Genomic DNA, 15,150 nt, shown 5'->3' with positions numbered 1-15,150 from the left:
AAAGTGAAACTGTGAAGCTGCAGCCCGACGTAGCGGCGCGTTCAAGGAGCCCTCCCTCCCGGAACAGCGGCGCAGCCTGCCCTAGCCTTCTCCTCCTCTCGAGAGCCCCCATGGGCTTCGGGAATCCCCCGGGATCGCGATCGCGATCTGGTCCGGGTTCCTACAACTTCGCAGCTCTTATTCTTTCTTAAACACCGGGGCCATAGTAAAAGATCTGAATGGGCTTTTCTAGGTTTTACAACTGTATCAATTGCCAGCAAGCACATCATTAGTTATCAGGAAAATGCAAATCAAAACTAGATAGCATCAAGGCCTTTAGGCTGTCTGGCTGTCATCCTAAGTAAATAGTAGTAAGACAGTAGAAAAACAAACCTCTGAAGCTCTTGCGACAGGAAACTGAAAACAGTAGAGCTGCTCTAGAGAACACACAATTTTTCAAACGGGTGCATGTAGTTACCAGGTGACCCAGCAATTGGACTTGCAGGTGCATATCCAAAGCAAGGGGTCATCTTGGGGTTCGGGCTATCAACGGTAAAGCATTGCTTAAAAAGTAAGCAGGGGGTCAAACAGATATGCATACACCAATGTTTATGGTAATGTTTACATTTTTTCTTGAGATTTAAAGATTTTTTTTATTTTATGTGTGTGTGAGTGTTTTGTCTGCATGTATGAATGTGCACCATATGTGGGTGCCAGGAACTGAGTTCTAGTCCTCTGTAAGAGCACCAAGTGCTCTTAGACCCTGAACCATCTCTCCAGGTCTCCATGGTAACATTTTAAAGAGTCAAGCAAATAAACCTTGAGTGACCTGAATGTCCGTCAACTCATACGTAGATTTAAAAAAATAGTAAATCTGCACAGTATTTTGTCCAGTTCTGGCCCCTGCACAGACTAGGCAAGAAAGCACCCTGTGACTAAGCTCTGTCACCAACCCACGATAGGGTGCTCGCATGGCAACTGGGAGGCATGAATATACTTCTGAGATACACTGCAGAACCCTGTGGTTGAACCCTGAAAACACAGTCACAAGCAGAAGCCAGACCAAAGCTAAATCAAACCAACCACCCACCCATCCACCCAACCAACCAAAACCAAACAAACAAAAAACCCACATGTTACTGTGCAAATCATTTTGTATGAAATTCCCAAAACAAGCCAATCTTTTAGTGGTTGCCAATGGCTAAAGGACAAAGAGAGAGAAACTCCTAATGGTTTTAGAGTGTTTTTCTGGGGTGTGGGCAATAGCCACACACATTTACATATGTATGCATTTGCTTATTTAATTTAGTTTTGAGACCAAGTCTCTCTATGTATCCCCTGCTGGCCTGGAGCTCACTAGATAAACAAGACTGGCTTTGGACTCACAGAGATTCACCTGCCTCTGCCTCTTGAATGCTGGGATTAAAGGCGTGAGCCACCCTGCCTACATATGTTTGAATATACTAGACTCACAGAATTATGCACTTTTAAATAGCTGGAGTATATGGTATATAAATTGCTTCTCAATACCGGTATTTATTTTAAAAACTCTGGACTCCTTGGGGGCTGTAGAGATGGCCCAGGAGTTAAGGGCTTGTGCAGTTTCACAGAGGATTCTAGTTCAGTTCCTAGCATTCACAGGGTAGCTTGTGACCAAGTTCCAGACAATCTAGTGAGTTCTTCTGGCCTTCACGGGCACTACACAAACTGTGGTGCACAGACATACAAGAAAACAAAGCATAAAATAAAAATAAAGAAAAAAATTTAAAATACATCTGGAGTTTAGTAGAAGCACTCAATCTAGCTACAGGCTCCCCGGGGCCATAGTGTTCTGGTATCAGGTGCTGTGAACCTACCCCCAGCACACAGTTCCATAAAACCAGCCCTCCTAGGCCTCTTAGGCTGTGGATTGGAACATTGTGGCTTGAGCCCCAGGTTTTATGTAGAGCTCTTGAGAGTGTCCCCTCTCCCAGCTGTGGCCATGGTAGGAACGGGCTACTGTCAGGTCCTTTCTTTGACATCTCCTGGCTCTTCAGGGGATGTTTGCCCCCATCTAACATTTCAAACATATTGCTAAACAGAGCTGTTCTCTACCAAGACCTCAGAACTCAAGAAGCTCATTCATATTCTGATTCTAGGGACTCGTAGGCCCTCCGTGTTGGAGGGCCCATACATGTGGTGCTAACCTGGTGTGGTCTCTCCATGATGAAGACTGGGCATTGGTCTGGATGGGAGCTTGTCTGGTGCAATTCCTTGTTCACATTTTTGGTACTTTAAGAATAATCTGGAATGGAAAGTTTTGGCTTTATTGGCTCCTGACTCTAGGTATTGGGGGCTTATCTTCTTTGCCTTGTCCCTTCCTGAGGGATCGGCATCTTGCCTTGGACAAGGGGGATGTAAACCAAGCCCTGCCTCCCCTGCTAATGCAGACCTTGCAACCTGACCTTGGATCTGGCTGGGGTTACCCAGGGCAGAGATGCCAGGGCAATGGATCCCTTTATTCCCTTCCTGAGCTACTCCATTCTGCTGCTTTTAGTCTTTACCTTAAAGACTTGTTCTCTCTTTGTCTCTGTCTCTGTCTCTGTCTCTGTCTCTGTGTGTCTCTGTGTGTGTGCGCGCGCGTGCAAGTGCACACGTATGCATGCATCCCTGTGCCTGGCCTGGGACTTGTCCTGAAGGGTCTGCAAAAGTATGAATTAGCATACTTACTATGCTAAAGACACAAGCTATACTAAGCTAGGACTCTGTGTTTTCTTGTAGCAGGTTCTAGTGATGAGGAGGTCTCTGCCCTACCCTGCAGGTGATTTCTAGTATCCCTGGAATGTTGCTACTGCCACAAAATACAGTTAGGTTCAGACAAAAGAGAAATTAGATCCAGGCAAAAGGGAAACATCTTGTGTTGACAAAACTCCAGAACCGGTTCATCAGGTAGAGGTCTGTGGGGCTTTGGGCACACCTTGAGCTCTGACTGGACTTATTTGCTGGTCATGAGTCCATCTCCTTGCTGGTTCAGTGGGAGGCTCCAAGGAGTGTAGGGCTGAGTATGGATGTATGTGTCCTCGTTTGCTTCAGCTGTCAACTGGATCCCACCGAGAGTCATCTGGGATGGGTACCTCCAGAATTGCCTAGATTAGGTTGGCCTGAGGATGTCTGTGGGGCTGTCATCTTCAATGGTGATTCCTGTGGGAAGAGCCAGCCCTTTGTGGGTGGTATCGTCCCTAGGCATCTCTAAATGTGCTTGGGCTATATAAGAAAACTATAGGAATATAGGCCTGGGAGTGAGCCAGGAGACAGCCAGCAGGCCGCTTTCCTCCCTGGTATGTGCTACAGCTTGAGCCCCTGTGCTGACTTCCTTCAAAGATGAACCAAGACACACAAGCCAAAGAAATCCTTTCCTCCCCAGAGTGCTTTACCACAGCAAGAAGACGCAAACCCAAACGGTATGTGCATGGTTGTATGAGTATGTCTTTATATCTGTGCGTATTATATTGACACATGCATGTTTACTTGTTGGTGTGTTTGTACCCCTAAGTGTATGTGTTCGTGTTTCAATATGAGCATGTGCAAGTGTGTGTATCTGGAAGTATAGGTGCATTTGTGTTTATGTGTGCACATTTGCACACAATGCATGTGTTTGAGTGTATCAGTGGGGATTGTGCCAGGCCAGGGCTGTCCATTGCAGGAAGTGACTCCATCTCACACACCAGGTCTTCAATCTCCCCCTGGTCCTCTTCTAAGCAGTATTGACTCTCAGGAGCCCTGCCCAGCCTTGCTCCTTATTTTTACCTCTCCAGCAGGGCCAGCTCTAGTCCAGGGACAGCAGCAAGTAGTCTTTGTTTATTTGTTTTGAGACAGGGTCTTTTTATGTATCCCTAGCTGTCTTGGAGCTCACTATGTAGACCAGGCTGGCCTCGAACTCGTGGAGATTCGCCTGCCTGTGTCTCCCTGAGTGCTGGGATTAGGTGCATGAGCACAGCATCCTACTGGAAGTGGCCTTTTGAGCGCAGGGTGGTTTCGTCTTGTGGGTTTCCAGCAGGTTGTGATAAGCTCTGATTCACTTCCGTTTTTATTTTTCAGTTTTTAAGAATTTGTATTATGGGGCTGGAGAGATGGCTTAGTAAGAGGACTGACTGCTTCTCCAGAGGTCCTGAGTTCAATTCTCAGCAACCACATGGTGATTCACAACCATCTGTAATGGGATCTGATGCCCTCTCCTGGTGTGTCTGAAGAGCGTGACAGTGGACTCATATACATAAAATAAATAAACAAATGTATAAATAAATATATATTAAAAAAGAATTTGGGGGTTGGGGATTTAGCTCAGTGGTAGAGCGCTTGCCTAGCAACCGCAAGGCCCTGGGTTCGGTCCCCAGCTCCGAAAAAAAGAAAAAAGAGAAAAAAGAATTTGTATTACACCTGATGTATTTGTGTGTGTGTGTGTGTGCGCACGTGCATGTGTGTGTGCAAATATGTACACATGACTACAGTGTGTTTGTTAAGTTAGAGGATGACCCTCCAGAGCTGGCCGTGGGAATCAAGCTCAGGTGCTCCGGCTTGGGAGTGGGTGCCTTGTTCACTGAATCACCTTGCTGGTCACTAGTCTACTTTTTTAGAACACCAGTGTGTGGAGAGTCAGGACTTTCTAGGCATGGAGGCCAGGTAGGTGCCTGCCATCCACAGGGAGGGCAAAGCAGGCTGTGACACATTGTGCCTGACCTCTGTAGACAGTGGCCTGAGGTAGCCACTGGCCTGGATGCTTGTGCTGCTGCTGCTGCTGCTGCTGCTGCTGCTGCATCCTTTATTCACACTTTCAGTTCTTTAATAATAACCCCAAACCAAAAGTGCGGGACTTGTTGGCTCCAGATGGCCGCTCAGAGACGACAGGGTGTGAAGAAGCACAGCAGGAAGCCATTGTGTGTAGGGCCAGTCTCCACACCCCCTCCGCCTGGCCCCATTCACAGGCTGAGGGGCCCTAGTTCCTCTTGAGTGTCCAGGAGTCTAGGACACATTGCGGCAACTCCCAGACACTTTGTGTGACGGGCTTCTTTTTTCTGACTAGGTTATGGGGTTTGGGAGTCCATGGGGGGTGTACAAGGCCACTCTAGGCAAAATTTGGACAGACCTTTGTGGTCGAACTGTGACCAGGGCTTGGGACCCTTGGATCAGAATTCTGCGGTGAGTGGGAGAAGGGTCATTTAGGCGAGGTGTGCCTGTGTACGCATGGTCCTGCTAAAGAGGAAGCATACTGCGCAGCCTCCGCCTGCCAGAATTGGCACTGCGTCAAGAACGCTGGCACCCGGCCAGTAACAGCAATGAACTCAGGGACTAACGACCCTGGTCACAGAGACAAGTTGTGGAACACAAGGCCAAAGACAAGAGGGACTCAGGACTAGTCCAGAGGCCAGCCTTGGGGTGGGGGTGGGGGAGCATGGTCAGGACTCTGTAACCAGAGGATCTAGGAATGTGAGGGAGGAGGTAGGGAGGAGCTTCTACCTAGTTCCTAAGAGCTTGGTTAGGCTGCATGGTGGGCCCGGGAGGGAGGGAGTCATCAGTTTAGCTCCTCCTCCAGTCCTTCAGCTTTCAGCGCATCTGGCAAGCAGCAATGGGCGGCTGAAGCGGAAGCTGAGCAGACAGCGGCGGTGGGAGCAACGGGATAGGCTTTTGGGTCCAGGTGGGATGGGAGGGGTCAGGCGAGGCTGCAGAAAGACCCAAGGTTCTGAGGGAAGAGTGCAGGGAAACTGGCCTAGCAGCTGTCCCCTGGAGACCGGCAGTGGAGGTTAAAGGGGTCCCATGTTACCTCAAGTAGCCCAGACCCACCTGTATAAGTGCACAAACCTAGCACGCCCTTCTCGTTCTATTTCCTCTTGAGGGAGTCAGATCCCAGAACCGGCTGGGTGGGATACCCCCACCGACCCACAGCATCTTCCCCATGTCTTTCTGCCCCAGACACTGCTTTGGGAGTAGGGCTTGTTTTTCATCCGTTGGTGATCCCTGAAGGCCCAGGACTTAGCAGATGGAAGACTGGACAATGAGGCTGAGGCAGGATAGCAAAATGGAAATTCGTGAGGGCAACAGGAAGGGAAAGAACACCCCTCACTCATCCTGGGGTCCGATGGAAACCTCTCAGCAGCGGAGAAGCAAGATTAACATTTGCAGTAAAGGCCACTGACTTAGAGATAATATTCTCATATATAGGCAGTTGACCGTGAAAGTAGCGATGCCAGGTCTAAGGCCTGAATGTGTATCACTGGCTAGGGCCTCGCTCGTTACTGTTCGTTGTCCACAGGTCCTTGCAGGTGACAGGCAAGGAAGCAAAAGGCTTGGAGAGATGAGAATGAGAACCCCGTGCAGACTGACTTGTCAACCTGGATCAGACTTCCGGGAGTCTAATGACAGGCAGTTTATGGTCAGCAGATTTAAAACAGTACAGTTTAGAGAAAGGTTTTCAGGCAACAACCAGTCCACTTCCAGATGCACAAAAAAGCTTAAGGTGTGTGCCCACATATAAATTCCTTTACAAAGTCCATGTGACCATGTGACCATGAGGGTGAGTTCTGTAGCTCAAAGCCTAGTATCTAGCGTGGGCTTTGTCTGACATAGTATAGAGGTCAGCAGGCCATAGAGTATGTGGGATGTCTCATCTATGGATGAGTAATGGCCCAGGGAGGAAGTGTTCTGGGACAATCATTCTGGGGAACTTGAGGGCTGCCTCTACAGATACATCATCAGGTTGTTAACAAAATCCATTCCCAGCCTTCAGGATGGGAAAACAGGGATTTTGAATCTTCCATTGAGATCAGGCCCCTGGGTGTTTACTATTCCTGGTTTCCCCACTGGTCTGTGAGCACGAGGACTTTTGTGCGCACAACAGATTGTCCCTGAGGAACCACCTGGGGGCCTCACTTAGATTTCTTAGCAGCTTTTTGAAGAAAATTTCAAATCCCACCAAAATCCCATATCTGATTATTGTAAGGCAGGCAGCTATGCTATCCCCTGAGGAGCCTGTGCCCATACGTGAGTATGCCTTGCTTTGAGTGATTTCTCTTTGAGAACCTCAGGGTCATACTTTCCATCTGAGCCCCTCTCATTTGTTTAATTCTGGTGCTTAAGCCTATCGTAAAATATGTATATCACATGCCAACTCGGATTCATATTGGCTAGTCCTGACATTCTTTAATGCATCAAAGGTACAAATCCAAATTCGGTCTGAGTTGAGGTCCCTAAGAGTCTAAGGGAACTCTTCAGGCAGCTGAGGGTGACACCGGGGAGCTATACCTTCTGTCTCTGTCAAGTTCATACCGTCCACATAGCCCCAAGAGCCTGGTGGAATGCCCCGTTCTAGGGTCAAGGAATGTAAACTTTACTCAGCCACCATTAAAAAAATGGAAGTTTGGGGCTGGAGAGATGGCTCAGTGGTTAAGAGCACCGACTGCTCTTCCAGAGGTCCTGAGTTCAAATCCCAGCAACCACATGGTGGCTCACAACCATCTGTAATGGGATCTGATGCCCTCTTCTGGTGTGTCTGAAGACAGCTACAGTGTACTCATATAATAAATAAATAAATAAATAAATAAATAAATAAATAAATAAATAGTGGAAGTTTGATTCTAAGTAATTTCTTTTTTTTTTTTTATTTTCTTTTTCTTTTTTCTTTTTTTTTCCAGAGCTGGGGACCGAACCCAGGGCCTTGCGCTTCCTAGGCAAGCACTCTACCACTGAGCTAAATCCCCAATCCCTCTAAATAGTTTCTTATGGGCTGGAGAGATGGCTCAGTGGTTAAGAGCATTGGCTGCTCTTCCAGAGGTCCTGAGTTCAATTCTCAGCAACCACATGGTGGCTCACAACCATCTGTAATGGGATCTGATGCTCTCTTCTGGTGTGTCTGAAGACAGCAACAGTGTAATTACATACATAAAACAATTCTTTAAAACACACACACACACACACCTATGCGTTGTGGGCTGGGCCTGCAAAGCACAGGTACGTGTTTACTGTAGAATCTCTGGGGGGAGGGCTCCTGAGAAAGCCATTGTCTCAGACACATGGAGCTGGAGCCTTACTGTGTCTCGTTGTACCGAGTCTGGCAAGAGGGAGCTCATCCTGAGATTATCCACCTTCACACTAACAAAGTAAGCCAGGAAAGCCAGGAGTTGCTCTGTGGGGCTGAGAAGCTTTGCAATGGGGGCTGACGTGTTGTATGCTGGGTCCTGGCTCTCTCTGCCCATTTCCCTTTCTGTCACTTCCTGCTCTCCTTTGTCCAGGAGGTGTAGGACAGCTTGCCAAGGGCCTTTTCCATTGCAGCATTTAGTATCATGCTCATCTGATGGCCCCAGCTTGCTGACGATTGTTGAGTTGGCCAGGGAGGAGGCTGAAGAACCACACCCTGAGAGTGGAATGGAAAAAATTCCCAAACTGAGTGCAGGCTGAGTCAGTGGAAGAGGGGGAGGAGTAGATGCTTTTGAAGGAGTGTGCAGTTGCGGACGACACGTAAACAGAGGATCTAACATTCTGTCCACATTCTCCAGATAAAAATACTTTTAAAAAAAAAGTTGATTTTTAAAAATTCTCTTTACATTCTAGCCCCTTCCTTTCTCCTTTCCCCCCCAGTCCCTTACAAATCTGTCCCCCACCACTGCCTCCTCCCCTTCTCCTCAAAGGAGGAGGAGCCCTCCTTGGGCACTGCCCCACCCTGAGACATGTAGTCCCAGCAGGACTAGGTACATCCTCTCCCGCTGAGGCCCAACCAGGAAGTCCAGTGGAGACACTTTCCCCTTAGACTAGTGCCGGGACACACTTTACTGAGGCAGTATCTGAGAGGTCTTGGGAGTTGAGGCTGGGAAGATATGTATGTCCAGGCCTAGGGCACACTCAGGATGACTTGGGACCAGATCAGGATGAAGGTGGGAAGGCCAGAGGAAGCCCTTGCGTTGTAAGAGGTGGAAAGAGTGCAGGAGGTGGTGCATAAAAGCAGAGGGGATGGCGAGGGACCAGACACAAATGTTCCCTGGGCAAGGACAAGAAGGAGCCTACTACAGCGTGGGCAACATGGATGAGTGACTCAGTTTTCTCTGTTTGCTGAAAGGCTAGATCTGTTCTCCACTACAACGTGCATCTGGGCTTCTCTGCAAGCAGGCATACTTCATGGAGGAAAAAAAAAACACAGGCAGAGGGGACAGAGGAGGGCAATGGAGGCGCATGCCTTTAATCCCAGCACTTGGGAGGCAGAGGAAGGTGGATCTCTGAGTTTGAGGCCAAAATGGTCCATAGAATGAGTTCCAGAATAGCCAGGGCTACACAGAGAAACGCTGTCTAGAAAAACAAGGGGGCGGGAGGGGGGCAGAAAACCCAGAGGGAGAGCAGGCCATGGGTCAATGGCCACAACGTACTGGCTCAGGGTAGGCAAGACAGGAGATGGCACAGCTGTCCTTTGAGCTGGGGGACAGGAAGCTGAGCCAGCATCATGTTTGGTGGGTGGTCGCTGAACCCGACCGACATTCTAACTGAAATACTGGCTTCGGATGTTGCCTCCAGGTCTGCATGAGATGGGGCTGTTGTGAAAACTGAGCCTGTCACACCCAGGGATGTGGCTGTGTAGTGGCGAGCCTGCTGAGCACAAGGGTTGGCCAATTTGCGGTTTTTAAATTAACTTTTTTGGCTTTTATGTGTATGAGCGTTTGCCTGCATGTTTTGTCCTGCAGTGCCTGTGGAGGTTAGAAGAGGGCATCGCATCACTTGGGACTGGAGTTACAGGGAATTATGAGTGGCCATGTGGGTTCTGGAACTGGAACCTGGGTTCTCTGGAAGAGCAGCCAGTCCTCTCAACCGCTGAGCTATCTCTCCAGCCCCCATATAAGTGCTTTTTAATCTTTGCGACAGAAGATCCCAACGTAGTCATTCTCGGATATCTTCCCTTCCCTGTTCTAAGTTTCATTGAGATCACACCTATCACACACATATGTGTACACATCATGTTAATTTTCTGTAAAGTGTTATAAACAGATTGCATAGTTTTGGAATTCATGGCACTTGATATTTTTATGTTATCCCTGCCCACGCTTGTTTCCTAAGAATAAAATACTCAAAAAGCATCATTGAGCTGGAGACATAGCTCAACAGTTGCTCTGATAGAAGATCCCAGGGGTTGGAGATTTAGCTCAGTGGTAGAGTGATTGCCTAGCAAGCGCAAGGCCCTGGGTTCGGTCCCCAGCTCCGAAAAAAAAGAAAAAAAAAAAAAAAAAAGAAGATCCTAGTTTGATTCCTAGCATTCACACCGGGAGACTAGACATCGGTTATAACTCCATCTCTTGGGATGTCCCATGCCTCTGGCCTCTATAAGCACCCTTGCTTATGTGCATACACAGCCACTCACATACATACATTCAAATAATCAAAATAAATATTTTTTCTTTTAAAGGTAGCTAAGGTCTTGACTCACATGGCAAACTACCCTTCAGAAAAATGACATGGCTCTTGAGATGACTGGACCACACACTTCCACTCCTGCTGTCAACGATAGATGTGAATTTAAAAAAACAAAAACAAAAACAAAAACAAAAACAAAAAACAACTTGGGTTGGAGAGATGGTTCAGCAGTTAAGAGCACTGGCTACTCTTCCAGAGGTCCTGAGTTCAATTCCCAGCAGCCACATGGTGGCACACAGCCATCTATAATGGCATCTGATGCCCTCTTCTGATGTGTCTGAAGACAGTAACAGTGTACTCACATACATAAAATAAATATAAATCTTTAAAAAAAACCCCCAACTTAATTTAGTGTGCATGTATGTGTGTGTATGTACGTATGCCACAGAGTGCCTATTAAGGTCAATTTTCAGGACTTGGTTCTCCCTTCCACCACATGGGATCCAGACATTGAACTGAGGTTGTCAGGCTTGGTGGCAAGTGCCTATACCCACTGAGCCATCTTTCTGGCCTCCAAAGTGGATTGCTTTTTCTCTTCAATATGACAAGCATAACTGCCAAGATCATTGTCTGTAAAATAATTCTGACACTGCCCATCTCATTGACAGTTGCTCATCCTTGGACAAATCCACAAGCCCTGTCCTCTTAGCAAGTGTCCAAGGCTCTGCTATGATCTCAGGACTGGATCCCAGGAGTTGAGAATTCATCCAGCACAGACAAGAACACACCTTAGTGCTGGACCTGTGAGCTTCTCAGTTTTTTGCTGCAAATAAATCAAAATTAAACTTAGTTGCTTAACAAAATAGAAATCAGAAATCAGAAAACAAGGACTGGTGAGATGGCTCAGTGGTTAAGAGCACTGACTGCTCTTCTAGAGGCCCTGAATTCAATTCCCAGCAATTACATAGTTGCTCACAACCATTTATAAAGGGATCTTCTGGCATGTAGACAGAGCTCTCCTACATTTAAAAAATTAATAATAAATTAAAAATAGTTTTTAAATCTGCCACTAATTCTGGGAGTTGGTAGTTTGGGCAGGGTTCAGCAGAGATGGCGCCATCTGTTTCCCCAGACATCGTTCAAGTCCTCTGCTCACAAGACAAGAGTGGCTTCACACATGTGGCAGATGGCTGGCTGTCAGTGCTACTAAACTGGCCCGCCAGCTAAGACTGCTCTAGATACTTAGACTAAAGTATTTCTCACAGTCCACAGCTCAAGAACAGATGCTGTATGCATGGAACAGGACCTGGCAGATTCCTGGAGAGGGGCTGGTCTTGCCTTGTCTACTTGGGAGACCCAAGGAAATTCGTTCCAATATCAGTGAAAGGTGCTGCAGCAACAGGATAGGTGAACTCGCCAGGGAGAGTGAGAGAAAGGAGGCAAAAGACAGTCTCCGTCTTCCACTTTCTTTTATCTGGCCGCCACCAGAAGGTGCCACCTAAGCTCAGGGTGACTCTACCTCCTCAAATAATCTGACCAGCAGCCCCTACAGCAGTGGTCAGATAGATGCTTGTGTTTTAGCTGATTCTAGATGCTGTCAGGTTGTCAACTAAGATTAGGCACCACAGGGGCTTACATACTTGGGCAGTTTATAAAGGTCAGTCTTCTTGCTGTCGTCACATGGTGGTGAATGGGCTAGTTCTCTGGCCTTTCCTTCCAGGAGGCCAACTTTGACTTCTTTACAAGATGGCAGTGTGGGAGTTATGGGAAGTAAGACTGGGCTGGGCTAATGTACAAGTGCTTCTGAAGAAAAATAAAAGTCTGCAAGTAGAGGTCTGAAGAGATAGCTCGGAGCTTAAGAGCACTTGTTGCTCATGCAGAGGATCTGTGTTTGATTCCCAGCACCCACGTGGCAGTTCATAAACGCCTATAACTAGAGGTCCAGGTGATCCACTGCCCTTTTCCTGCTCCCTTAGGCACTGCACAGATGTGGTGCATAGGCACACATGCACAAAGCAAACACATCCAATCTTAAAAGACTGCAAGTGGAGAGTCCATCTCACACAATTTGGGATATTACCTCTTTCTTCTGAGTCTGCCAAGGCTTAAGTCTCATAAGTGTTGAGGGCAGGGCCAACCTATGGTTACCACTCCTGGCATATAAGTCTCTCATGGGCTTGTTTCCTTAGCTACTCCCTGGGTACAACTGGCTGAAAGTGACTGGAAAGAATCAGAAATATTCCAAAGTTCAGCTGAGAGTGTGACAGTGAAGAGGGAGACAGACAGGACTGGGTAAAGAAGGAAGCAGGAAGCAAATATGGTTCTGGTAGATTCGACCTCTCCAGAGAGATGCCCCGCATGAGAGTGGCTTCTGACCTTACTTCTTGAAGCCTCTGCGTGGGCCATCCTCCTGCCAAGACTCCCCAGCCTGTTTGTTCTTTTTTTTTTTTTTTCGGAGCTGGGGACCGAACCCAGGGCCTTGCAGTTGCCAGGCAAGCGCTCTACCACTGAGCTAAATCCCCAACCTGTTTGTTCTTTTGATCTGGAAAGCCAGGCTTTCTGTCTTGCATGCAGACCTCCACCTGCAGTCTTTTGTTTGATTTTTTTTTTCAAGACAGGGTTTCTCTGTGTTGTTCTGGAACTCATTCTGTAGACCAAGCTAGTCTGGAACTTATGAGATCCACCTACCTCTGCCTTCCAAGTGCTCGGACCAAAGGCACGTGTCACCACTGTGTCATGATCACAGAGATCTTCAAAGTCCCTATCATTGCATGTAGGTGCCATGGGAGCTTCAGCGGGTGGGGTTCAGGCCATGGGTTATATCCTTGCCTGTGTGAGCAGATCCTTCGTTAGAAGCACAGTTCATGTGAATCCTTGACACTGTGGGCATTTTACTCATATGGTTAGTTATAGAAACATGAGTTTACTTATTTGTGTATGTGTGTTTGGTTGCACACCCATCATGTGCCTGGAGGTCAGATGACATTCTTTTTAAAGGATTTAATTAATTATTTTTTTAAATCTTTTTTTCTTTTTTTTTTCTTTTTTTTTTTTCAGAGCTGGGGACCTAACCCAGGGCCTTGCACTTGCTAGGCAAGCGCTCTACCACTGAGCTAAATCCCCAACCCCAATTATTTATTTATTATATATAAGTACATTGTAGCTGTCTTCAGACACAGCAGAGGACATTAGATCTCATTACAGACGATTGTGAGTCACCATGTGGTTGCTGGGATTTGAACTCAGGACCTCTGGAAGAGCAGGTAGTGCTCTTAACCACTGAGCCATCTCTCTAGCCCCAGGTGACATGTTTAAGGAATCCTTCCACCATGTATATTCTAGGTGTCAAACTGAAGTCATTAGCTTTGATGGCAAGTACCTGTATCCACTGAGTCATTCTATACATTTTTACATTATACATTCTATACATCCCTTCATACATAAAATGTTTTGCTGAAGATATTTGTTGTTGAGTAAGATGTTTACATTTAACTAGCACATTTCCACTCCCTGTTTTTATTACTGTAGAACTGAGTTCTCATAGTCAGTGTGAAGAAATTTCCTTTACTTTTACTTATTGTGAAGGTCTGTGGTGGATGTGTAGGAAATTGTTAGGGTTCATTTTTAGTATGAGGTGAGTTTACAGCTCACCACAGAGTTACAGCTAAGCAGGAAGCAGGTCTTCCTCTCCCCTGAGCTGCTTGGCTGCTGTTGGCTTCACTCAGAATTCTGAGGGTTGGGGAATTGCAGCAGTCTGTGACTTAGGTAGGGTTTCCATTGTTGTGAAGAGACACCATGATGAAAGCAACTTAGAAAGGAGAACATTTAATTGGGGGTAGCCTACACAGTCAGTATTATCATGGCAGAAAGTAGGGCAGTGGCCAGGCAGGCACAGTACTGGAGGAGCTGGGAGTTCTATTGCCTTCACCCAAAGGAAGCCAGGAGCAGACTGTTTCCTGGCAGCTAGGAGGACAGTGACACACTTCCTCCAACAAGGTCACACCTCCCGGTAGTGCCACTCCCTGGGCCAAGCATATTCAAACTACCGCATTCCACTCCCTGGCCCCCACAGGCTTGGTCAAACACCTGACTCTAAGGCAGCCACACCTAGTTATAGCATAATGCAAAATACATGTAATCTAACTTCAAAAGTCCCAAAGTCTATAACACTCTCAACAATGTTAAAAGTCCAAAGTTCAAAGTCTCTTCTGAGAGTCATCCACACACTGAATTGTAATCCCTTATAAATCAAAATCAAAAAGCAGATCACATACTTCCAACATCACATGATATACATACATTACCGTTCCAAACCGTCATAGTGAGGAAATCCTGAACAAAAGCAGGACCAAAAGCTAGCTGGAAAACTCCAAACTCTGCATCTCCATGTCTGATTCCAACTCACTTATGTTTTGTTGACAATTCTCTTCGGCTGGTTCCACTCCCTGGTAGCAGCTTTCCTCAGCAGGTATCCCATGACTCTGGCCTCTGGAATATCCTGGGGTCTTCAAGGCAACTTCAATGTTACAGCTTTTTCTCCCCAATGACTGGGATCCACACACAATCTTTTGGGCTCCTCCAAAGGGCTTGGGTCACATCCCCAGCTCTGTCCTCTGTAGCACTCTAGGCTCTGGTTGACTCCACTGTTGCTGCTGTTCCTGGTGGTCATCCCATGGTGCTACCATCTCTAACACACTGGGATTTCTCACTGCAATGAGGCTTCACCAATAATAGCCTCTCACAGGCTCCCTTTACAGTGCCCAACCTCAGCTTCTTTGCATGCCCCCTTCAGGCCTGGGCCATCAACTG

The sequence above is a fragment of the Rattus rattus genome, chromosome 1 (assembly GCF_011064425.1).
Source record: "Rattus rattus isolate New Zealand chromosome 1, Rrattus_CSIRO_v1, whole genome shotgun sequence".
NCBI classification, from domain to species: Eukaryota; Metazoa; Chordata; class Mammalia; order Rodentia; family Muridae; genus Rattus; species Rattus rattus.
This window is presented reverse-complemented; position numbering follows the sequence as displayed.